Genomic DNA, 24,179 nt, shown 5'->3' with positions numbered 1-24,179 from the left:
TTGAAGCCTAAATCTAACACACAGCGTGGTGTGGGCTTTGTAAGTGCTAGGCAGACAGAGTGTCATGCTGGCAAGGGGGCTTCTCAGGGCAACTAAAACTCTCCGCTTCTTGGCCCAGAACCTGGGCACAACAGTGCTAAAGCCTGCATAGCTGCTACAGGGAGGTCACCCCAGTTTAGAGGGAACCTCCGGAGGCATAAAGCAGGTGTAGCAGTTTCTCCCTCTCCCTGCTGCTAGTGGAGGGAGCATGGCTGAGGAAGAGAGAGCATGGTCAAGGCTTCTCTGAACCCCTTGTAGCTGTTGGAAGCTGGCACAAGTTAGAGCAGCCTTCAAGGGATGATCCTGGGATCACGGCAGGGTTGGAAGTGGGTGAGGAGGGATTGCAGAAGAATATTGTCAGAGACGAAGACAGTACAAACAAAAAATCTATGGACTTGCTACCCCTTGCCTACCCTTCGAGGACACTACCATGTGAGAGTGACTGTTCTGCCCATACGTGGAGGCTGGTGACAACAGAATGAGGGTAGGCAAAACTGACACAGAGATAAGCTGATTGGGAGGAGAGATCCTACTGGATCAGCCTCCAGTCAGCCGAGGCAAAGCCTTACATGGGCCACCTTAACAAGCCTCTTGGGCAGCTGCAGATTAAAAACCCTTTTAAGTGTCCGCTCACAGTTCAGCTCCCAGGCAGGTAAATGGGAGAGAGCGCATGACTTACGTGTGCTGTGTCAACGCCTGGATGCTATGCTGCTGACCACTTTGGGCTTGTGGGATGGAAGCCCCTTAAAGGGTGGCTGCTGCTTAGCAGAGCTCAGTCTGCCTTTTGACACTTTAAACCCCTTTGCAATGCTGAAGAACAAGCTAAATATTAAAAAAAGTTGCATTTATGGAAAGCAGTTTTTAAAAGAACAAACCCTAGATGTACGGCTCCTAATTCAGGCAAAAAATCCCATTCACTCTAATGGGAGCAGGATTGTGCCCTTCTTATGAATAAGGGAAATTATTTTTAAAAAGCTTTGGATCAAATATTACTTTAAAAGGAAAAAAAACATTAGTCTTACCCCATCCAGTATGAGGCAGAGCACAGCATTACACAGTAGGTACCAGTCAAAAAAACAACTACGTGGAAAGCAACAGCAATTCAGCATGGTTCCCCCCACCCCCACAATTTAGAAGGTTCTTATTAAGTTTTAATGTTGGTAGAGATGAGCAGAAACAAAATGGGGCAGAGACCTCAGGCAGAGACCCAAGACACAATCTACTTATCGATGCAAAAATAGCCAGCAGCACACTTAGCCAATACTCAACTTGAAGATGCATTGATTTTTAACAATAATTCTGGTTTGGAGGCCAATAAGCTGGCTGGTTTAGTCCCATCCTTGTTAGATGCAATCTATTAAAACATTTACCTATGCATTTATTCATTCCTCTTGAGTAACATGTAGTTCTGAACAGCATCGTTATTACTTTAACGTAGTGCCTACAGTGTGCTAGGTAATCTCTAAACAGTCAGAAGGGAAATAGAGAACTCAGCAGTAGCTCCCAGAATGGGAAATCCACTCACAACTACTGCCCCCCCCAGCCATGCTTCCCCAGATCTACAGAGCTCTAACAGAGAGGGAGTGTCCCTGTGGTCTGGAGTTGAAATGCAGAGGACGAGCTGTTTTCTCCCCCACCCCAAATAGAAATTTAGAGGCTTCCTGAGTACATTGTTGTACCTTCTGCACTGTGCAGCCCGTGACTCAAAGCGCAGTGAGTTGCTGCAGTGGAGTGATCTCTGCTGTGTGTTTAACTCCTCCTAATTAGCCTCATTATAACAGCCCTTTATCACAGATATGGGCAGGAAGGTGCTCCATCTAATGTATTTTATGTACAGAGATGAGCTCCCTGGCCTGTGTTAAACACCAAGTGAATTATAGAGCTGTCTCACCAAAAAGCCATTTATTGTAATGCTAATGGTCTCTGCCACTCACTGCCATTGAAGTGGATCATGTGGCCCCCCTTTGTAATACGCAATTTGCTGGATAATGGATTTTTTAAAAGAGTGTTTAGTGCCTGGTGGAAGGTGCTGCATTGTCAGAGGAATTCAGCCTGCAGGGCTACTTAGCAACAGGCCCTGTAAAGCAATCCAAACCACCACACCCCACCCCACTCCACCCCACCAGTGCAATAAGTAACGTTAAAACCTAATGCTTATTATCTCAAACCACTTTACAAACGAAGATCAGTGTCATTATTCCTGATTTACAGATGGGAAAACTGAGGCATAGAGAGCTGAAACAACTTGCCCAAGGTCTCCCACCAGGCCAATGACAGAACCAGGAACAGAACCCAGGTCTTCTAAATCCCTGCCCAGTGGTCTATCCCCTGGACACACTGCCTTCCAGCATAATGTAATCTCCAAGGCCTATTCAGCCTCTTCATGGAGGCAGCCAACCAGGAGCCCAGCTGGCAGTAACCATTACAATATTTTGGGGGGTATGGACACTTGTCTACTAGTTACTAGACTAACACCAACAATTCATTTTCCATACAGCACTGACAAGCTGCTAAGTGCTAACAGCTGGCCACTACCAGCCCAAACTAGCTTTGAACCTGTAACCTAGAGGTGAAAAGCCACCTATCCCAGTACCAGTATGATGAGCAACCTAGCCCTATTCCCCCACTGCCAGCTGGAATGGCTTTGGAAGCCCCTGGCTCAAACTCATTCCTTTCAGGGTCTCCTGCTGTCTGCACCATGTTCTGATAAAAGCAAGACTAAGAACAAAACTCAGCAGAAAGCAACCAGGAAAATCCAGTCCAACCAACAGCTAGAGACTTTTGGGCGTTGAAACAGCCAAGATATGGGCTGGAAACTAGAACTGGTTTCACTCCAAGCCTCCGGGTGCCTCAGGGCTGGATTTAGGCAAGTACTTCAAATCGTTGTGGGTGCTCAGCTGTCCTCAAAACCCAACCCAAAGTGTCTCAAGTGAGCCCCCAAACGGAGTGCCCATTTTGAAAACCATAGGAGTAAGTCACTTAGAAACAGCCAAGTTGCCCAACTATTTGGACCTATAGTAGATTCTGTGCGTTGCTGAGCTGTCTGCCGGACTGTTTGGAGAGGGAGGAATTCTAATGGCAGTAAGACGTTTACAGTGTTTATAATACATTAGTACAAGGCCTGTTGGCTCTTACTTACAGGGTTTCTTGGTCATGATTCTGGCAAGGGTTGAGGAGAGGAAAGAAAAGAGGGGGACACAGGTCATCTGAACGCTGCATGGATTCTAGACACTTGTTCAGTGGCTTTTGGGAAACTGGAGCCAAGGTGAAGTGACGTGCCCACCAAGCTGTCAAGCGTGACTCAGGAGTTAACAATTGTAACGTGCTTTAAGGATGTAACAGGCAGTGTATGCAACATGCAAGGCCTGTTATGAAGTAAGTAAGGGAGAGGACGCTGCGAAGGAGTCAGAGATATGGTCATCATTAAATACTGACGTTGGCTAAGCTGGCATGTGGGGGCGTTTTAGCTGACTTGCAGGTTTCCGCTGCTGTGATAAACTGGAACAATTTGTCATGTGGGTTTGGTTTTTCCCCCCTGTTAACTAAAGCATTATGGGTGCGTTATTGTTACAACTTAAACAGCAACAAAAATACTTCACCTCTGAAGGATACAAATTAGTGGAATAATAAACAATGCCCATTCATCTGCGGAAGGTGCCTCAGGCGAGCAACAGAGCAGGGAGACAGCCACAAAAGTAGACAGAGACGCATGTGGATCTCTTCAACCAGCCAAGGCAAAGAGCCATACTCCATGGGCTCCTGTAATGGAGAAGGATCACTGTTTACACAAACAGCCGAATTCTTGTTTGGCTGCAGCTTGTGCTATAATTGAACTTTGTAAACAACAGAAGGCTCGGCTCCAAGCGAGACACGGGCAATGGCTCAAGGTGTTTCCATTCAGTCGAGCTGAGTCTCCTGGCCTTTTCAGACCTGCTGTAATTGGAGCATGGTACTGATAAAGGGCTCCCAAGAGAGGAGGTAACCAATGTACTCAGCTATTTTGCCTCTTTGTGGTTTGATCCTTCTCGTGCGGATTTCTGTAGGAGTAGGATCTGGCTCAAATATCCAATCTTGGCTCACACAGTATCATATACACCAGCCTCAAGGAGGAAGAAATGTTTTTTCCAGATAGTGGAATCAGGGTTATTTATAAATAATCATGAATGAGACAGAGAGGCAATCCAGCAGTTAAAGAACATGACAGTTCTCTGTACTGAGAGATGTTTAGACCAGGGTGCTGCAAGGACATTTGCAATAGCTTTTCGGGTTCTCTTACAACTATTCCTAACACAATATCTCTGGGTCAACGAGGCATAATTATGAGTACAATGGAACACTCTTAATGAAGAATTTTAGTGGGTATCAGAGCAGGGCTGTATAGCAACTTCCAGTGAAGGATCTCAAAGAGCTCTACCAACACTAATGAATTGTCACAGATCTGCACAACCTCATTCTAAGAGAGGGAGGATGGTCTTCTCGTTAAAGATCTAGGGGAAGGGAGTCAGGACCCCTGGGTTCCTTTCCTAGTTCTGCTAGAGAATTCATGTGTCCAGTCACTTAACCTTTCTCTGCCTCAGTTTCCTCATCTATAAAATGGGACTAATACCACCTATCTCACAGGAGGTTGTGAAAAGTGATGATATCTCCCAAACGTCAAATTTGCCCAAATTTGTGGCACCAGAATGTGACTCTGTAAATTGCGTAGGACTGTGACAATTCATTAGTGTGTTTGTAAAGTGCTTTGAGATCCTTCATTGGAAGTTGATATACTGGCCTGATCCCATTCCCATTGAAAAATCACTGGCAGTCTTTCCATTGACTTCAAATGAGAGTTGGACAGACCATTAAACGCAAAGAATTACTATAATCAGAATTGCAATGCACTGAAACAACTCAAGACTGTCACTACATCACTGTAAGTGCAGCTTCATTGTATTGGAGTTCCACTTTATTCAGATTTCAGAGTAACAGCTGTGTTAGTCTCTAAGGTGCCACAAGTACTCCTTTTCTTTTTGAGGATACAGACTAACAAAGTTATTTGAGCATAAGCTTTTGTGAGCATCCGATGAAGTGAATTGTAGCTCACAAAAGCTTATGCTCAGATAAATTTGTTAGTCTCTAAGGTGCCACAAGTACTCCTTTTCTTTTCATTTTATTCAGTTAACTCTATAGACAGATGTAGTTTCTTTACAGGTGTTTGATGGTTTAAAACCCATAAAGAAAGCAACTCTGATTAGGGAAACTGGACTTCATTTCTGGGACCACACATATGGAGCTTGTATTTTCATACCAGGATGGACATATGGCAAGACTGGGTCTAAATGGATATCACAGTTTTATAGCCAGTGAATTGCATCACTCTATCCTAGAAACAATTGAAATAATTAAACTCTCAAAGTGCTTAGTGTCTAATTGGGGAATCTCATTCTGGCAATATTAGCCCTCAAATTAATAGTGATTCTTAACAAACCCAGTGGGGAACAAATATCAAGTGCCTCTCAGATGATATATCCAGGGACAGGATGAGATTCAGTAAGAACATTCAGAATATTAGTTTCGATCATGTAAAGAGTAAGTCTTTGCAGGATCAGGACTTTAGACAGTAAGATACTTATTGGCACTAATCACCAGAGCCATACTTGGATCAGTTAACAACCATGTTGTGATCAAATAAAATTAAGACGTAGAGAACTTCAAACCTGCCCTAGAGAACCTGCTTCAGTACGGAAATAAAAACCCCTCAAACTGCAACCCCCTAGTTGAATAAGGGTTGAATAAAGACTGCGAGTGGATGTGTCACTACATTACAAAGTAAAACTATTTCCCCATGTTTATTTTTTCCCCTACTGTTCCTCACACATTCTTGTCAACTGCTGGAAATGGCCCATCTTGATTATCACTACAAAAGGTATAAATCTGTATCTGCGCAGGGCTCTAGTCACAGAACATTTTTTGCGAGGGGAGGCGGGGTCAGGGGGTCGATACTGAACTGGTAAGAGCTAAAAATCTACTTGCCCCACTGGTTCACTCACAGTAAATGGTGTAGATCTGTGATGACCCTCCCTCTATTTCCTAGCACGAGGAAGGCAGTAGTTAACGATATTGACATCTAAATGATCTTTCCTGGGCATTTGGGGTTGCACCTCCCTGAAGTGACTGAGTCAGTTCCTTCCCACTTGGAGCAATTGGTCCGGGCTCTCTGTAGATTCAGAGAAACATAAGCACATATGAACAGCCAAAATGGGTCAGACCAATGGGTTCATCTAGCCCAGTATCCTTTCTTCTGACAGTTGGCCACATGCTTCAGAGGGAATGTAAAGAACAGGGCAATTCTAGACACTCATTTGGTGGCTTTGGGGAAACTGGAGCTGAGACGAAGTGACGTGCCTACCTAGTTCTCAAGCATGACGAAGGAGTTAATGTTCATACTATAAGCTGGGTGCATAACTGGTTGTAAAACTGTTCCCAAAGACAGGTTTCAGAGTTGCAGCCATGTTAGTCTGTATTCGCAAAAAGAAAAGGAGTACTTGTGGCACCTTAGAGACTAACCAATTTATTTGAATATAAGCTTTCGTGAGCTACAGCTCACTTCATCGGATGCATTCAGTGGAAAATGCAGTGGGGACATTTATATACACAGAGAACATGAAACAATGGGTGTTACCATACACAGTGTAACGAGAGTGATCAGGTAAGGTGAGCTACTACCAGCAGGGGAGCGGGGGGTGGCGAGGGGGAACCTTTTGTAGTGATAATCAAGGTGGGCCATTTCCAGCAGTTGACAAGAACCTCTGAGGAACAGTGGGGAGTGGGAAGGGAGGGATAAACATGGGGAAATAGTTTTACTTTGTGTAATGACCCATCCACCCCCAGTCTCTATTCAAGCCTAAGTTAATTGTATCCAGTTTGCAAATTACTCACCAGCAACCACACACCACACAACAGAACCACTAACCCAGGAACCTATCCTTGCAACAAAGCCCGTTGCCAACTGTGTCCGCATATCTATTCAGGGGACACCATCATAGGGCCTAATCACATCAGCCACACTATCAGAGGCTCGTTCACCTGCACATCTACCAATGTGATATATGCCATCGTGTGCCAGCAATGCCCCTCTGCCATGTACATTGGTCAAACTGGACAGTCTCTATGTAAAAGAATAAATGGACACAAATCAGACGTCAAGAATTATAACATTCAAAAACCAGTTGGAGAACACTTCAATCTCTCTGGTCACTCAATTACAGCCGATGAAGTGAGCTGTAGCTCACGAAAGCTTATGCTCAAATAAATTGGTTAGTCTCTAAGGTGCCACAAGTACTCCTTTTCTTTAGACCTAAAAGTGGCAATACTTCAACAAAAAAACTTCTAAAAGAGACTCCAGCGAGAGACTGCTGAATTGGAATTAATTTGCAAACTGGATACAATTAACTTAGGCTTGAATAGAGACTGGGAGTGGATGGGTCATTACACAAAGTAAAACTATTTCCCCATGTTTATCCCCCCGCCCCCACTCCCCACTGTTCCTCAGACGTTCTTGTCAACTGCTGGAAATGGCCCACCTTGATTATCACTACAAAAGGTTCCCCCTCGCCACCCCCCCGCTCCCCTGCTGGTAATAGCTCACCTTACCTGATCACTCTCGTTACACTGTGTATGGTAACACCCATTGTTTCATGTTCTCTGTGTACATAAATCTCCCCACTGTATTTTCCACTGAATGCATCCGATGAAGTGAGCTCTAGCTCATGAAAACTTATGCTCTAAGGTGCCACAAGTCCTCCTTTTCTTTTTGTTCCCAAAGAGTAGTCATCAGTGGTTCACAGTCAAGCTGGAAGAGCATATCAAGTGGAGTCCCACAGAGATTGGTCCGGGTCTGGTTCTATTCAATAATCTTTATACATGATTTGGATAATGGCATACAGAGTACACTTATAAAGTCTGTGGATGATACCAAGCTGGGAGGGGTGCAAGTGCTTTGGAGGATAGGATTAAAATTCACAGTGATCTGGAGAAACTGGAGAAATAGCCTGAAGTAAATAGGATGAAATTCAATAAGGACAAATGCAAAGTACTTCACTGAGGAAGGAAAAATTAATTGCACGTATACAAAATGGGAAATGACTGCTTAGGGAGGAGTATTGCAGAAAGGGATCTGGTGGTCATAGTGGATCATGAGCCAAATATGACAGGTTTCAGAGTAGCAGCCGTGTTAGTCTGTATCCGCAAAAAGAACAGGAGTACTTGTGGCACCTTAGAGACTAACAAATTTATTAGAGCATAAGCTTTCGTGAGCTACAGCTCACTTCATAGGATGCATAGGATGGAACATATATATATATACACACACATACATACAGATAAATTGGAAGTTACCATACAAACTGTGAGAGGCTAATTACTTAAGATGAGCTATTATCAAAAGGAGAAAAAAAAAACTTTTGTAATGATAATCAAGATGGCCCATTTAGACAGTTGACAAGAAGGTGTGAGGATACTTAACTTAAGGAAATAGCTTCAATATGTGTAATGATCCAGCCACTCCCAGTCTCTATTCAAACCCAAGTTAATGGTATCTAGTTTGCATCTTAATTCAAGCTCAGCAGTTTCTCGTTGGAGTCTGTTTTTGAAGCTTTTCTGTTGCAAAATTGCCACCTTAAAGTCTGTTACTGAATGACCAGGGAGATTGAAGTGTTCTCCTACCGGTTTTTGAATGTTGTGATGCCTGATGTCAGATTTGTGTCCATTTATTCTTTTGCTCAGAGACTGTCTGGTTTGGCCAATGTACATGGCAGAGGGGCATTGCTGGCACATGATGGCATATATCACATTGGTGCATGTGCAGGTGAACGAGCTTCTGATAGTGTGGCTGATGTTATTAGGCCCTGTGATGGTGTCCCCTGAATAGATATGTGGGCACAGTTGGCAACGGGCTTTGTTGCAAGGATAGGTTCCTGGGTTAGTGTTTTTGTTGTGTGGTTGCTGGTGAGTATTTGCTTCAGGTTCAGGGGGGCTGTCTGTAAGCGAGGACTGGTCTGTTTCCCAAGATCTGTGTGAGTGAGGGATCACTTTTCAGGATAGGTTGTAAATCTTTGATGATTAGTTGGAGAGGTTTTAGTTGGGGGCTGAAGGTGACAGCTAGTGGTGTTCTGTTATTTTCTTTGTTAGGCCTGTCCTGTAGTAGGTGACTTTTGGGTACTCTTCTGCTCTGTCAATCTGTTTTTTCACTTCAGCAGGTAGGTATTGTAGTTTTAAGAATGCTTGATAGAGATCTTGTAGGTGTTTGTCTCTGTCTGAGGGATTGGAGCAAATGTGGTTGTATCTTAGAGCTTGGCTGTAGACAATGGATTGTGTGGTGTGTCCTGGATGGAAGCTGGAGGCATGTAGGTAAGTATCGTGGTCAGTAGGTTTCCGGTATAGGGTGGTGTTAATATGAGTCAGTGTTACACTGTTGCAAAAAAAGCAAACATCAAGTGGTGTAAGCAAGACACGAGAAGTAATTCTTCAACTCTACTCCGCACTACCAGAGGAGGGCAGACAAAATTGATTAAAAGGTCTAGAAAACATGACCTATGAGGGAAGATTGAAAAAATTGGGTTTGTTTAGTCTGGAAAAGAGAAGACTGAGGGGGGACATGACAGCAGTTTTCAAGTACATAAAAGGCTGTTACAAGGAGGAGAATAAAAATTCTTCTCCTTAATCTCTGACACAGGATAGGACAAGAAGCAATGGTCTTAAATTGCAGCAAGGGAGGTTTAGGTTGGAGATTAGGAAAAACTTCCTAACTGTCAGGGTGGTTAAGCACTGGAACAAATTGCCTAGGGAGGTTCTGGAATCTCCATCCTTGGAGATTTTTAAGAACAGGTTAGACAAACACCTGTCAGGGATGATCTAGTTATTACATAATCCTGCCTTGAGTGCAGGGGACTGGGCTAGATGAGTTCTGGAGCTCCCTTCCAGTCCTACAATTCTCTGACTATCTGCAGTGAAGACCAGTGCAAAGAATTTATTTAGCTTCTCAGCAACAGCCTTGTCTTCTTTGAGTGTCTGGCAAATTTCTGGCTTCTCATGTACTTAACAAAAAGATTACTGTTAGTTTTTGTGTCTTTTCCTAATTGGTCTTCAAATTCTTTCTTGGCCTGCCTAATTGTACTTTTACACTTGGCTTGCCAGAGTTTATGTTCCTGTCTATTTTCCTCTGTAGGATTTGACTTCCAATTTTTTGTAAAGATGTCTTTTTGTCTCCAACTACCTCTTTTATTCTATTGTTTAGCCATTGTAGCATATTTTTGGTCTTCTTCCTGTTTTTTATTAATTATTTTTTATTATTATTTATGGTATACATATAGTTTGAGCCTCTACTGTGTGTTTTTTAAAAGTTTCCATCAGTTTGCAGGCATTTCACTCTTGTGACTGTTCCTTTTAATTTCCATTTAACTAGCTTCATCATTTTTGTGTAGATCTCCTTTTTGAAGTTAAATGCTATCATGGTGGGTTTCTTTGGCATTTCCCCTCCTACAAGGAAGAGTTAGCATACCCCGACACTCAAAATAAATGAGTTTGGGAATTGTCCTGCAGTTCTGGGAGTATGAGACAGACCTATGAAAATTGGGAGTGGCCTGGAAAATGTGCAGTGAGTGTTCACATTATCCAGTATATTGGGACGGGGGTGTTCTGTGGTGTTTTTCTCCCTAAGGAAAGGAGAACTTGAATTATTCAGCAATTAATTTCTTCTGCTCACGCATTCATAAGTCTAGCAAGAGAAACCAGCGCTGCCTTTAGGGGCAGCTTGCGGCTGCCTGTTCTACCCTGCAGTCCAAAACACTGCCTTCCAGTATGGAGGGTGGAACAGGCATGAGAGTGTGACAAGAATGAAATCACTTGGTTACTCGGTAACATAGGAGGTGAGACAATCCCTTGCTGTGTTTTTCCATACCATTAATAGGTTTCTTAATGAAAGGAGAGTAGCTGAGGGGTAGTTTTACTCCCTTACATAGTGATCTTTACTGGGACTCAGACTGGCTTGTACCCAATGAGACAACAGAGCAGCATCTCTCTCAAGGAGCTATGTTCTTCTCCACAGTCTCAGCTTTCATTTAAAAACAAAAACAAACAAATCTTTCTAGCCATTATGGTTGGAGGTGGGAGGGGACACTACAAATGTGAACTGAGCATAACAATTACAGCGATGTCTACAAAGTCATGGGGTCTAAATGAGCTGTTACCATTCAAGAAAGAGATTTTGGAGTCATCATGGACAGCTCCCTGAAAACATCTGCTCAGTGTGCAGCAGCAGTAAAAAAGCTAACAGAATGTTAGGAACCATTAGACAAAGGAGAGATAAGATGACAGAAAATAGCATAATGTCACTACATAAATCCAGGGTACACCCACCCCTTGAATACTACGTGCAGTTCTCGTTGCCCCATCTCAAAAAAAAAGATATATTAGAATTGGAAAAGGTACAGAGAAGGGCAACAAAAATGATTTGGGGTATGGCACAGCTTCCATCTGAGAAGAGATTAAAAAGACTGGCACTTGTCAGCTAAGAAAAGAGACAACGGACATAGGATGGGATGGAGTCTATAAAGGCATGAACGGTGTGGAGAGAAAGTGTTATTTACCCAATCACATAACACAAGAATCAGGAGCCAACCAATGAAATTAATAGGCAGCAGGTTTAGAACAAAAAAAAGGAAGTATTTCTTCGCACAACGCACAGTGAACCGGTGGAACTGGTTGCCATGGGAAGTTGTGAAGGCCAAAGGTATACCTGTGTTTTAAAAAGAATTAGGTCTATCTTCCATGAACTTATCTATCAGTGGCTATTAGCCAAGATGGTCAGGGACACAACTGCACGCTCTTGGTGTCCCTAAGCTGGAGGGATAGCTCAGTGGTTTGAGCAGTGGCCTGCTAAACCCAGGGTTGTGAGTTCAATCCTTGAGGGGGCCATTTGGGATCTGGGGCAAAAATTGGGGATTGGTCCTGCTTTGAGCAGGGGGTTGGATTAGATGACCTCCTGAGGTCCCTTCCGACCCTGGTATTCTATGATTCTAAGTTGAGACTAGATGACAGGGGTTGGATCACTTGATAAATTGCCCTGTTCTGTTCATTCCTTCTGGAGCATCTGGTACTGGCCACTGCCAGAAGATAGGGTGCTGGGCTAGAATGGCCACTTTGTCTTCAACAGAAGGTGATGCGATGCCATGCCATGCCGATGTGAGTGGGTTTGGGAGGAAGTACTGAGCTTAACTTCAAAGTTTCCTTCCACTCAAATAACTCAACATAATTTTCTCTGTTAGGATGTAATGTCCTGGCTTTGTGTGTATGAGCATGTGATATTGTCCTCTTGTGGCTGGATACACAAAGAACATATGGGACCCGCTGCTAAAGGACCAGGATTCTAATGAAAGCTTCCAGTGTACATGTGCTTATAGTAATAACTGCAGCTTGTGTGCAGCCCATTACTTCATTACAAACACATAAGAAATCATTGTCCATTTTTATATTCAATGTGATCTGCTCAGTCTACTAATTCCAGACCCCGCATTTCCCTGCTCCAGCCAATACAACCCCGTTTCCTCTCTTAATGCCCCACCAAAGAACCTGCAAGTTCTTGTTGAGAAGTTTGCTTGCAAATGCATCTTGCCAACTGCAAGTTTGTGAATTGCACGCTTATCCCATTAGGACATACCCAACTGTTGCCAAGGAAATGCCCAGCATTTGATACATAAGTCAACTAGATAAATCTCAGGGAAACCACATGCTCCAAACAGCCGACCCCACCCTTCTTGTCTCCTTCCCTTTCTGGGGATGCACGCATGAGACTCCCGCGGCATCAGGATTAAGCTTCTTATCACTTTCCTGGCCCTCCACAGCTCTGCTCCTCTTATCTGCCCATCCCGCTTACCCCACCTGTTGCCCCGCCAGCCTCAACGTCCCATTCCCCCACAGCCATCTCCTGTCCATCCCCTTACACGTGGAACCTGGCTTGGGGTCACAACCCCTTCCACAGTCAAAGCCTGCACTGACCCGGCTCTGCCATGGTGCCTATGAGGGGGCACCTAAGTATGGCCAGCTAGAAGGCAGGGGGCGACGGGTCACAAGCCAGGGCCCTAACAAGCCACATGCCTCGCATCGCCAGGTCTCTGCCCTTATACGCTGTGTCCATCCCCCCCATTAGGCTGCAAGCGCTCCAGGGCAGGCGCTGAGCCTCTACCTCCGCAGTGCCTCGCTCAGTGGGTGCTACGGCAACATAAGCAGCGGCGAAGCTTTAATTCTGCCCGGGATCTCCGCAGGACCCGGCCTCCCACCGGCCCGCTGAGCGGGTGCCTGGCCCCGCTGCCCCCCGCGCCGCGCCGCAGCCGGCTGCAGCTCCGCTCTGCCCGAGAAAGGGCCGCCCCCCCCGCTCCAGCTACCCAATGAGCTCCGCCCGCGCCGCGCTCGCGCCCCCCGTGCCCGGGGTTGCCGTGGCGACGCACTCAACCCGCGGCTGGCTGACTCGGGCTTGCAAAAAGCCCCGTGGGGGTGGGGGATGCACCAGGCGGATTCTCCGGGCAAGCGGCTGCTGCAGCCGGGGCCGGAGCGCGCCCAACCACAGCACCAGGCGAAGCCTCCCGGGGAGACACTGCAGCCGCCAGGTAAATAAAGGCCGGGCGCCGCAGGAGGGGAGGGGAACAAAGCAGCCTGTACAAAGGGAGGGGGGGGGAGCGGATTTGCAAAACCTGACGGGGTCCTGCAGTGGTTGCTGGCGGGGCGGGGCGGAGGGTGTCACTTCGGTTTCCTTTCTGTGTTCGGTGAAAAAAGCAGCTGCTCTGTGCGCAAGCCGGGCCGCCCCACCAGGGGTCTAGCAGCCCGCACCCCAGCTCCTGCCCAAGCCCTGCCGTTTGTGCAGGAGCCGCCTCCTGAGCAGGGCTGGGCGCCAGGAGCGATCAAAGACACAAAGTTGGGACTGAGTTTCTCCCGAGCGCGGCGGGGGAAGGGGGGAAGGGGGCTGGGGGGAAGGAAAAGCGCAGCTGGGTTGTTTGGGAGGGAAAACGCCCCAGAGGCTCAACACCTCTCCTGGGTTTCCCCGAAGTTGGCGGGGGGAGGCTTTGCCAAGGCTGGATGCGCCTTTCCCAGACTCCTTGATCACGAAGTTGCGATGCTAGTTTCCGTTAAAGGCGTGAGCTCATCATGCTGTAAGCGAGGGGCGAAAACTGACAGCTGCCCCCAGCAGACAATTAGTGACCAAACCATCAATCTACTTAGTCTGTCACTTGCAAGTCTGTTTCCTCCCTGCTGGGTAAGTCATCCTTCTCCCACGGTATTTTCTCCTTGCCTGCCTGCCTGTCAGCCAGCCAGGACTTGCGGCGGTTTAGGGGGGCGGATGGGTTAATGCCTTGTCACCCCCCTTCGTTTTCCGGGGTCTCTTCTCCTCAACCCAGGTGGGGCTGATCTAGAAATGGATGATAAGAAGAGCCTCTAGCTTTGTACAGATTCTGGTTTAAAATGGTCGGGTTTGGAAAGAGACACAGTACTTTACAGATAATCCGTCTTCCCTGTTCCACGCTGTTTTATTGACCATGCCCTGCTTGATGGTTGAGCCAGAAAAATGCACCTTGCTAGGAGAAGGTCTGCAACAAAGGCGAATGGCTGCATGGGGTGATGTAGGGAGCTACGAGAGGTTTGTAAGCAGACAGGAGCATCCTTCACTGCCCTAGTCATTTGGCTGGCTTGACATAGCGAATGGTAGGAGAGGTGTTGGCTTTTAAAAAATTAATTAAAATTTCTGCTTTCCATTGCGACTAGCTGGGCTTCCCCCTCCTCCGTTTTGGTCTCTCTCAGTTGCTCTTGGGTGAAATAGCCATTACCAGCGACTTCTGCCTCTGTCTCCTGGATTGTTTCACTGCGGGGAGGGGGGTACCACTTCCAAAGCACATTCACCCCTTTGCTGGCAAGCATCTGATGCTCAAGTAGCTGTCTCATACCTGGGGAACCTGCATGCCAATTATGTACTGACTAGTTCTTTGTTACGGACAGTTAATAACAGGTCCCACTGATGAATTGAAACGCATTGGTTTGGGAAGACTCTTCTCACCCCACTCCTTTTCTGAAAGCTGATGCTGCCTAACCATTTAAATGAACCCTCATCACCAGTTTCTGCTTGTATTGGTTGTTTCATAGCAGCAGTGGAGACAACTTTAAGAATTCACACATCAGCAGGGTAGAGGACACGTCCATTTACAGAGGAACGGTTGCTGTATGGAATAGGTTATTTCTGCCATGTATGAGCAGTAGTGTTATTGTTAAAAAAGAAGGCTGAATAGCTTCCATCCAGCTCTTTAAATCTGCAGGATGTAAGTGAGTCATTTTTAATTAAATTCGCCATTCTGATTCATACTATCCTCATCTCCAGAATGCTTTATTTATGTGTAATGATGTCATACCCACGAATCATTGGCAAGGTTGTGTGGTTGAGTCCATTCAGGTAGAACTTTCAATGGGTTATTGAGACGTGTCAGGTGCAACAGAATTCCCAGGAGGTTCTGGTAACAAAACAGGCAAAACCAGTCCTACCACTGTTACACTGCAGCAATTCACAGCCCTTCCTGGGGAATTGCTCCGTTTCTCAGTTATACGTTCTCCCCAGAGCGTTATAAATAATAGCACAAAATATTCTTTAGTTGTATTACAATAGTATCTACGCCCATATAGTGGTTTCTTCCATTGAATGCTTTCAGAAAAAAGAACAGGAGGACTCCTGGCACCTTAGACACTAACAAATTTATTTGAGCATAAGCTTTCGTGAGCTACAGCTCACTTCATCGGATGCATAGAATGGAACATATAGTAAGAAGATGTGTGTGTATACACACACACACACAGTCATGAAAGGTGGGAGTTGCCATACAAACTGTAAGAGGCTAATTAATTAAAGATGAGCTATTATCAGCAGGAGAAAAAAAAGCTTTTGTAGTGATAATCAAGAGGGCCCATTTAGACAGTTGACAAGAAGGTGTGAGAATACTTAACATGGGGAAATAGATTCAATATGTGTAATGACCCAGCCACTCCCAGATTGCTTTACAAACACTAAAGCTCAGAGCACCCAGGTGCACCAGGAAAATATTATTGTTCCCATTCTACAGATAGAAAAACTGAAGTACGGGCAGCTTAAGTGACTTGCAGAGAGAGAGAGAGAGAGAGACACCAGAAATAGAGCTCAGAGGGCTACGCTCCCAAATTCTGTGGTTTAGCAACTTGTCCCACTCCCTGCCATTGCTTCCTAAAGTAACTAGCCACGGTGATGTTGGTGCTTGCCATCAGTGCTGTATTCACACTCGGAGCATTCTGGGGAAATGTTGCCGCACACGTAGAGGACAGGGTTTTTGATCTGGTGTGATGATTGAGTGAAAAGGATGGTTTTGTAATTAAGAAAGGACTGGGGCTCCAGAGATTAGTATTGAGGTGGGAGCTAGGAAGGAGCCCCACTCATGGAAGAGGGCCCCATTGGCTAGGCACTGTACAGCCACCCAATAAATCAGGGGTCCCTGCACTGGAGGTGTAACAGTGTAAGTAGCAAAAAAGGTGGGTCCCAAAACCAGCTCTACCCCAAACTTCCTGTGTGACATGAATTGCCAAAGGCGCTCAGCTCCCATTTTAAAAGACTAGATTTGCCAAGTGCTCAGCACCCAGCAGCTCCTACCACGACACTGATGGCCAGCTACTCTCAAGATCTTTCCCCACAACCTGCTGGGCGCTTTCGAGAGTCCGGCCCCTTGTTTTACAGCCCAAGTGGGAGCTTAGTTTGTTTGAAAAAAAATCTGGTCCCTGATTGCAGGTGCTGAACTCCTTTTAAATATGTCCCCAGGTTACTCTGCGACTCAGTGCCCTCTCTGTAAAAATAAGGATGCAGAACTGCTTCTTTTCTCTGGTGGGGTGTTTATCTTGTCCACTTACACTCAAATGAGTTTATTTGATCAGCATTCCTTCCACCATTTGTCTTGCACACACTCCTTCCTTCCCCCTTTTATTCAGCTGTCTCCTCATGAGAAACGCTCTTTGGGCCAGCCCTGGCTTTTAGTATGTGCGTATAGCACCAAGCACCATAGAATCCTGCTGCCCCATCAGGGCTTGTAGGCAGTAGCAGAATATAAAATAAAGTATTCTTGCTATGTGAACATATAGTGCCAAGCATCATGGGGTGCCAAGTGAGATCACAGCCTCTAGATTCATCTGTTATACTGTAGTAATTTCTAACACGTGATAAGTTTCATCTCATCTCTCTTGTATCTTATTTAGCGCATAGGAGCCTGGCCCAGCTCTCACTCACACTGGGGTAAATCTGGATCAGGCATATGCCTACTTCATGCTGCAATCAGGGGGTAGGTGCAATAGGAGGCATATCTGAGCTAGCTTTCCGAGAACTAGTGCAGGTACCAGCGACAATGAAATCACAGCAGTGCACGCTTTGGCATGAAACGTACAAGCCCATCTGGGACCCTGGGTACTAGGCACAGGCCCAGGGTAAAGTCCGTGCCGCTATGGCAGCTTCACTGCTAAGGGCACCATGCTCGCTAGATTGCGGCTAGCTCAGATATGTCCACATGTGCTGGAATCACACCTCTCATTGCAATGTAGACATACCCTAAGTCAGGGGTAATCAGTTATTTTTTGTGAAGGTCCAAATGTCTTGGTCAAGGAATAGTCAAGGTCCAGCTGCCAGAGAAAATACAAAAAAAACCCCAACCATAATAATAATTAAATACAAAGATTTTGCGGTTTGTTCAAATGTATCTAGCAGTCTGGATTTGGCCCTTGGGTCACCAGTTGACGACCCCTGCCCTAAGTCATCTGAAGTCAATGGAATTGCACTGGAGTAAGACTGGTGTAAAATGGGGAGGGGGAGGGGGGGAATCAAGCCCCAGACCTGGAAGACAAGGTTTTTAGGTTCTGTGCTGGCTCTGTCACCAGCTTGTTGTGTGATCTTGGAAAGGCTCTAGACTTCTCTGCTTCAGTTTCCCCAGCTCTAAAATGGTGATAGCAAATGGCTACTTGCCTCCGTAGCCTGCTTGGAGATCAATGGTTATGTGCAAATGAGAACGATACACGTGTTTACCGGCAGTGGAATGCTATTTTATTAGTAGCAGTATTGTAGTAGCACTTGAGTGCCAGTTGTGGCCCACAGCCCTCTTATGCTAGGTGCTGGACAAACAAAACAAGGGGATGTTTGCCCAAAGGGCTTGCAGTCTAAGACAAGAGATGAAAGCAACGTGTTTGCTTCCCTTCCCTAGGAAGTACTGTACGACATTTGGCACTTACTGAAAGGTTTCCTGCTTATTGATCCTGTTCACTAGTCTCTCTGCATGATCAGGCTGGTGCTTTCCCTTAGGAGTCTTGTTTTCCTAATATGCGGGGGGCTCTTCAGCTAGTTTGACAGAAAGTTCATATTTTGCAGTTGTATAACTGGAACAACCCACTCTCCCCTGCATGACTAATGGGGCCCCAGTTCTGTCATGTGACCTTCTGCACAAAGAGAAAACAAGGGGCTGATCATGCAGCCTTACACCAGCAGAGCACCACTGAGGACCTGACCTAGCTGGGTGAGGATAAGATTGATAGGAGCTGCCAGATGTAACTTGGTTGAAAAATGTTTGGAAGTCCTGTGATCAGGTGTTGCCTGAGCTAGGGGGGGCAAGCAGGGGGAAGAGAGAGAGTGGGTTGACCAGTGGTGGGTATATTGTACAGAGTGCAGCATAAAATACCACTTCAGTGGCATATAGCTCGTTCCAGATCTTTGCATCGGGGAGAAGGGGGGGGGGAGGGAGGATTTCACCCATTTTGCATTAAATAAGCATAAGTGAACCCTGACATGTGCACCAGCATAGCTCACTTTGTCAAACATTCCACTGTTAGCAGGATAACCGTGTAACTCTTGGGAGATACTACTGAGCTGGAGATCACAGGGATCCTGCAGGAATACAAGCAAGAGTGGTATATACAGCAAGCAGCTTCTCCAGGGATAGTTTGGAGATGCCCAACACATAGAGGGGAAGGATGTGTGGTTTAATCAATTTACATTTGGAAAATTACACCTTGTGAATTACAGTATTTTGGTAGGATCAGGAATAAGCCTATTTTAATTTCTGCATCATTGCACAAGTCATGAGATTGTGTCCCTGCTTTGGAGTACAGGTTAGTTGCCAAGTGGCTTAGGGCTACCCAGAATTCACATGTTATCTCATGCCACTCTTCCATGAAGTAGAGAGTCTCTCACACACACACACACACTTTTCTAGACTGTATCATTTTCACCTCTGCAATACAACATTGAACATTGCGTCAGCATCTGTCATAAAAATAAAGGGAAGGGTAACCACCTTTCTGCATACAGTGCTATAAAATCCCTCCTGGCCAGAGGCAAAACCCTTTCACCTGTAAAGGGTTAAGAAGCTAAGATAACCTCGCTGGCACCTGACCAAAATGACCAATGAGGAGACAAGATACTTTCAAAGCTGGAGGCGGGGACAAAGGGCGTCTGTTTGTCTGTGTGATGCTTTTGCTGGGAACAGATCAGGAATGCAGCCTTACAACTGTTAGTTAGTAATATAGCAGAAATGCGTTAGATTTCCTTTTGTTTAATGGCTGGTAAAATAAGCTGTGCTGCAGGGAATGTATATTCCTGTTTGTGTGTCTTTTTGTAACTTAAGGTTTTGCCTAGAGGGATTCTCTGTGTTTTGAATCTGATTACCCTGTAAGGTATTTACCATCCTGATTTTACAGAGGCGATTGTTTTACCTTTCTTTAATTAAAATTCTTCTTTTAAGAACCTGACTGATTTTTCTATTGTTCTTAAGATCCAAGGGTTTGGGTCTGTGTTCACCTGTACAAATTGGTGAGGATTTTTATCAAGCCAGGAAAAGGGGTGTAGGGCTTGGGGGGATATTTTGGGGGAAGACATCTCCAAGTGGGCTCTTTCCCTGTTCTTTGTTTAACACGCTTGGTGGTGGCAGCATAGGGTTCAAAAGGCAAGGCAAAGTTTGTACCTTGGGGAAGTTTTTAACCTAAGCTGGTAAGAATAAGCTTAGGGGGTCTTTCATGCAGGTCCCCACATCTGTACCCTAGAGTTCAGAGTGGGGAAGGAACCTTGACAGCACTGAGTCCAGCAGAATAGAAACAGGTCATTTAACATAAAGCCTTTAGCCGTCCCCTGTGAAGGGGGTTGGCACCAAAGATTACTTATACAGGTACTAGGAGGAATTATGGATGGAAAGCAGTGAAACTGAAGGCAAGTTGAGGCTGAATCTGTCAAAGCTTCCTGAAAGTGCAGTGTATTTGGCTGCAGAAGTCCCTCAAGGAAAGTGGTAGAACCCTATAGTGCTTTCAAAGTTAGACTGAACAAAGAGTGATAAGTGTAGGGTAAGGTAGAATCCTGCCCTTGCAGGAAGGTTTTATACGTTACCTCTCGCTCCTATGAATCCAAGGAGCATGTGTGTCCTAAAAATGAGCTGCTGGGCCCTAGGAGTTCAAAGCATCAGTCATGGCTATCCTTTCCCAGCTCAAGCCATCATCTCCACAGTGCTGAAAGCTGTTCTGGAAAAGTACAGAGCAAGCTTAGCTGTAGGGCTTCTATCATTGAGCATTAGCCAATTGCTGTCGTATCAGATTAGTTCAGTGTCACATTAGCACTCATTTATGTGAATGCAAATGCAGCATGACTGCCCCATAACGCTGATTGAATTATTGTTTACAGCCCCATAATAGGGATAATTAAAAGGAAGGTTCTGATTATGAAACCATGGACTTCCCCAAGGTGACTCCTCTTGCTGTGGCTGCTGCTTCTGAAGAGTCTAACTGGGAATTTTTTGTCCATTAGGGGTTTGGGCACCAGGGGAAGAAAGATGGAGGGTGTTTGGTTTTAGTACAGTTATATGTAGTTAGCACTGATGTAGCTATGCGATTGACAACCACAGAGGTCGATGTCCTCTATTGCACCACAGAGTGTGTACAGTGGGTAGCAACAGTGCAAGCTTCTCACTTTTCCCCTCCCAGTGCACCCCAACCCGGCCAGAATCTCTCTCTCTCTCTCTCCATAAAGTGTTCTTGGCCTCTGAGGAGGCTTCACACAAGGGTATCATTTCTGTGGACACTGCTCTAGTAGGGAGCTGGACTGAGACTCACCCAACCCATTCCACAGATACAGGGGAGGTTAAAAAATTATGCAGAGAATCTTATATACACATGGCCCAGTGTGCGACATGAGTGTATTGATGACACTAAGATGGCATGATGCAGCCCAAAATGCTTACGCAAGCTGACAAACACACAAGTTCTGTTCAACAGCTCCATGCTGCCTATTTTTCCTTAGGGTATCTGCAGATTTGAAGAGGAAAATGTCTGTGCCCAGGATTCAAAAGCTACATTGGTCCAAGGGCCGTGATGTGTTAGAACAGGTCTTTGCTTAGGGTCAAGACAGCTCTGCTGGTCAGAGGAATCAGCGACTATTGGAAGGTCTGATGGTTCATGAGCCAGTAATGGAAAGCTATGCTCCAGTGACCCGTAGTCAGCGAGTGGTCATTGCCGGAGTCACTTTGACAGAACAGAGCAATGCTTTCAAGGCCAGGAAAGGTTTCTATCCCTAAGCTTGGAGTGGTGATCAGAAACAAGCAGCTTTTAGCCCAAGTGCATCCATACCAAGTTTAACTTAAAAAGGGGGTGGGGGAGGAGAAAGGAGTTCTCATGACTAACTCAAGTCATGTTTGGAACCTTAAGTGGCTATTTGATGAATCTAACAAATTAGAAGAGATAGAAGAGACCAACTGGCTAGATGGCTGAATTGTGGGGACAGTATATTTAGTCCAGTCCAGGTTTGATTTCACTATAGAGCTTTATTCCAATAAACTACTAAAATTGCTTCTCTTTCCCCTTACCCTCTCCTCATTTTGTACAGTAAGATCAAAGGTAGCTCAACAAAGCCTTTTACCTATAAATTAGTTAGTCCCATGTTGTGTATTCACATTTTGTAAATGAATCTTTCAGGGACTGAAAATGTGTCTAGCACCTAGATTTCCATGCTTACGGGGCTGTCTGCCCTTCAGGAGACACGTGTAACTGCAGCAGATGCTAGTGGGAGTTCCACATATGCACTGAAGGAAGAACCTGACCCTTTGGAACTGCCTTTTGAAGTGAATAGCGGTGGTGCCAATATGCAGAACACATTGTTAGAGCTATGCCAGGGAATGACATACTCATCTCTTGGCTTTTCAAGGATCCATGAGCGATTTTGGCAGAGCCTCACATCAGGAGCCATTTATTCACCAAACATTGACAAAGTGGAGTTGCTTTGTAATATAAAGACATTTAGCAATCCAAATAATTAGTCATTAGTTGAAAGCTAACGATAGTTTTGACTGCAAGCAATTCATGTGATCATCAAGGCAGAACTCTTGCTGAGCTCACTTCCATTCAGGGTGCCAGGTTCTTCCTTCGGGGATAGAGGTTGTTCAGGAGAAGGTTATTTGTGGAACTTAGTGTCTTTGAACCAATGTATCAATCACTCAGTAGAGATGACTTCAGTGGGACAACGTAGCAGAAGATCCTCTGGCATAGCTCCTGTTTCCTAGACACTGGTTGTAAGTTTGCAGTATTGTTGGACCCAGGACATTAGAGAGACAAGATGATGAGGTAAAGAAGAGTTCTGTGTAAGCTCGAAAGCTTGTCTCTTTCATCAACAGAAGTTGGTCCATATTACTTCACCCATTGAATATGACACTCTCAACTAATGAGACAGTCAGCAGATCTGTTGTGACAGATTTATTAACAGAATTCATAGTCTAATTTATTAAACACAAGGTGGGTGAGGTAATATATTTTAGTGGACCCACTTCTGTTGATGAGACAAGCGCTGTGTCACCAGTAGAAGTTGGTTCATTAAGAGGTATTACCTCACCCACCTTGTCTCTCTAATAGCCTGAGAGGAGTACAGCTACTGCTATGCTGAAGAGCCTGATTTATGAAAAACCAACAGCCAGAACTTGGGGGGGGAGGTCTTCAGTCACTCCAGGTTACAGCATGGCTTTGTGGAGAGGTGTGCCCGAGAAACAGCACATGGGCAAGATGGCCGGGTTTAGAAATGTGACAAAAGTACCGATTGAGGAATATTTTCAACCAGATTTATGCAGATAGTCCAGAGATGGGGAAGGGAGACTCATAGGCGTTATATATATAGTAAATCGAACAGATGGATTTTGTAGCAAGATTAGGGCTGGGTCCTTGGAATCCAGATAGGAGTGAATCAGTGACCAGACATCACAGCACACGGCCCTCATCCTTGGCTTAGGCACTGCCCTGAAGAGGTCTCCTCATCTTCTCCCAACTGGCACTTGGTAGAATGTTGGTCTTGACCCTCAAAATACTTTATGTTCTTGCTTTAATGGTGCCAGAGTTATGTCAGGGGGCAAAGGAGGTATACAAATGCTTTTCCAACAGAAAACAAACAAAGCAAGCAAATACTTTACACACACCACTTGAATCACCAATTACATCTGGTGATTACTCAGGTTGTGGGAAGAACACAGCACTGGAAGATTTGTTCTCAAGTTGTACATCTTTATACAAATTTTTTCACAGGCACCAAGTGTGCTGTACAAAGACCAGCACCTGCAAGGCAAGGTGCAGCCCAGTTAAGATTGGCCTGGCTCATTCCCTCTGCTTCTGCAAATGGAGGGGACTGAGAGCTGGCAGACTGCCCTTGGGGAACAGGGAGTGGAGTAGAACCTCTGTAGCATCATCTCCTTCCCTCCTCCTAGGAGCCTGCAGAAATCCCTCTGCTTGAGCTCTGAATGAAGCAAAGTAGCTCCACAGAGCATGAGGGAGGCTGGAGCCATGGACCGTCCATTCTCTGCAGCATCATTCTCTGCTCAACTCCCAGATTAGCCAATGCTACTATGACTCCAAGGAAAAGGGCCATAGAATGGTGCAGAGGGGCTGAGCTTTCCCTATAGACACCTCCAGGATTCTTTGACTTTTCCGTACAGATCTGCAACACTGGGAGGCCTCACCGCCAGCTCACCCACCTGAGGAGACTATCAGGTGATAATTGGTAGGCTCTGTTCCAGCAGATTATCCTTCTTAAATCCCTCTGTCACTCAGAGCTC

At 45.5% G+C, this 24,179-nt stretch overlaps 1 protein-coding gene and 1 long non-coding RNA gene across 8 annotated transcripts in view; one reads left to right on the top strand and one right to left on the bottom strand.

Annotated features, from left to right (window-relative positions):
* Window positions 1-3,197: 3,197 nt before the first annotated feature.
* LOC122462402 lies at window positions 3,198-20,664 on the bottom strand. Of its 2 annotated transcripts, none has more exons than XR_006284928.1 (3): window positions 20,486-20,664; window positions 3,652-3,798; window positions 3,198-3,326 (listed from the first exon to the last, which is right to left on the bottom strand). It is a non-coding gene; the product is annotated as an uncharacterized LOC122462402 (long non-coding RNA). The 2 variants fall into 2 exon arrangements; XR_006284929.1 differs by lacking the exon at window positions 20,486-20,664 and adding an exon at window positions 6,072-6,231.
* The window catches only part of LOC102936326, an 88,410-nt gene continuing 77,742 nt past the window's right edge, over window positions 13,512-24,179 (top strand). For 4 of the 6 annotated variants that reach the window (XM_037912141.2, XM_043525476.1, XM_037912139.2 and 1 more), the window contains exon 1: window positions 13,523-13,682. The gene's annotated coding sequence lies outside the window, so the exon portion shown is untranslated. Of the gene's footprint in view, window positions 13,683-14,092; window positions 14,327-24,179 lie in introns of those variants that run through there. The other 2 variants (XM_043525478.1, XM_043525477.1) reach the window with 2 other exon arrangements.

This window comes from Chelonia mydas, chromosome 11 (assembly GCF_015237465.2).
Source record: "Chelonia mydas isolate rCheMyd1 chromosome 11, rCheMyd1.pri.v2, whole genome shotgun sequence".
Lineage (NCBI taxonomy): Eukaryota > Metazoa > Chordata > Testudines > Cheloniidae > Chelonia > Chelonia mydas.
This window is presented reverse-complemented; position numbering and strand designations above follow the sequence as displayed.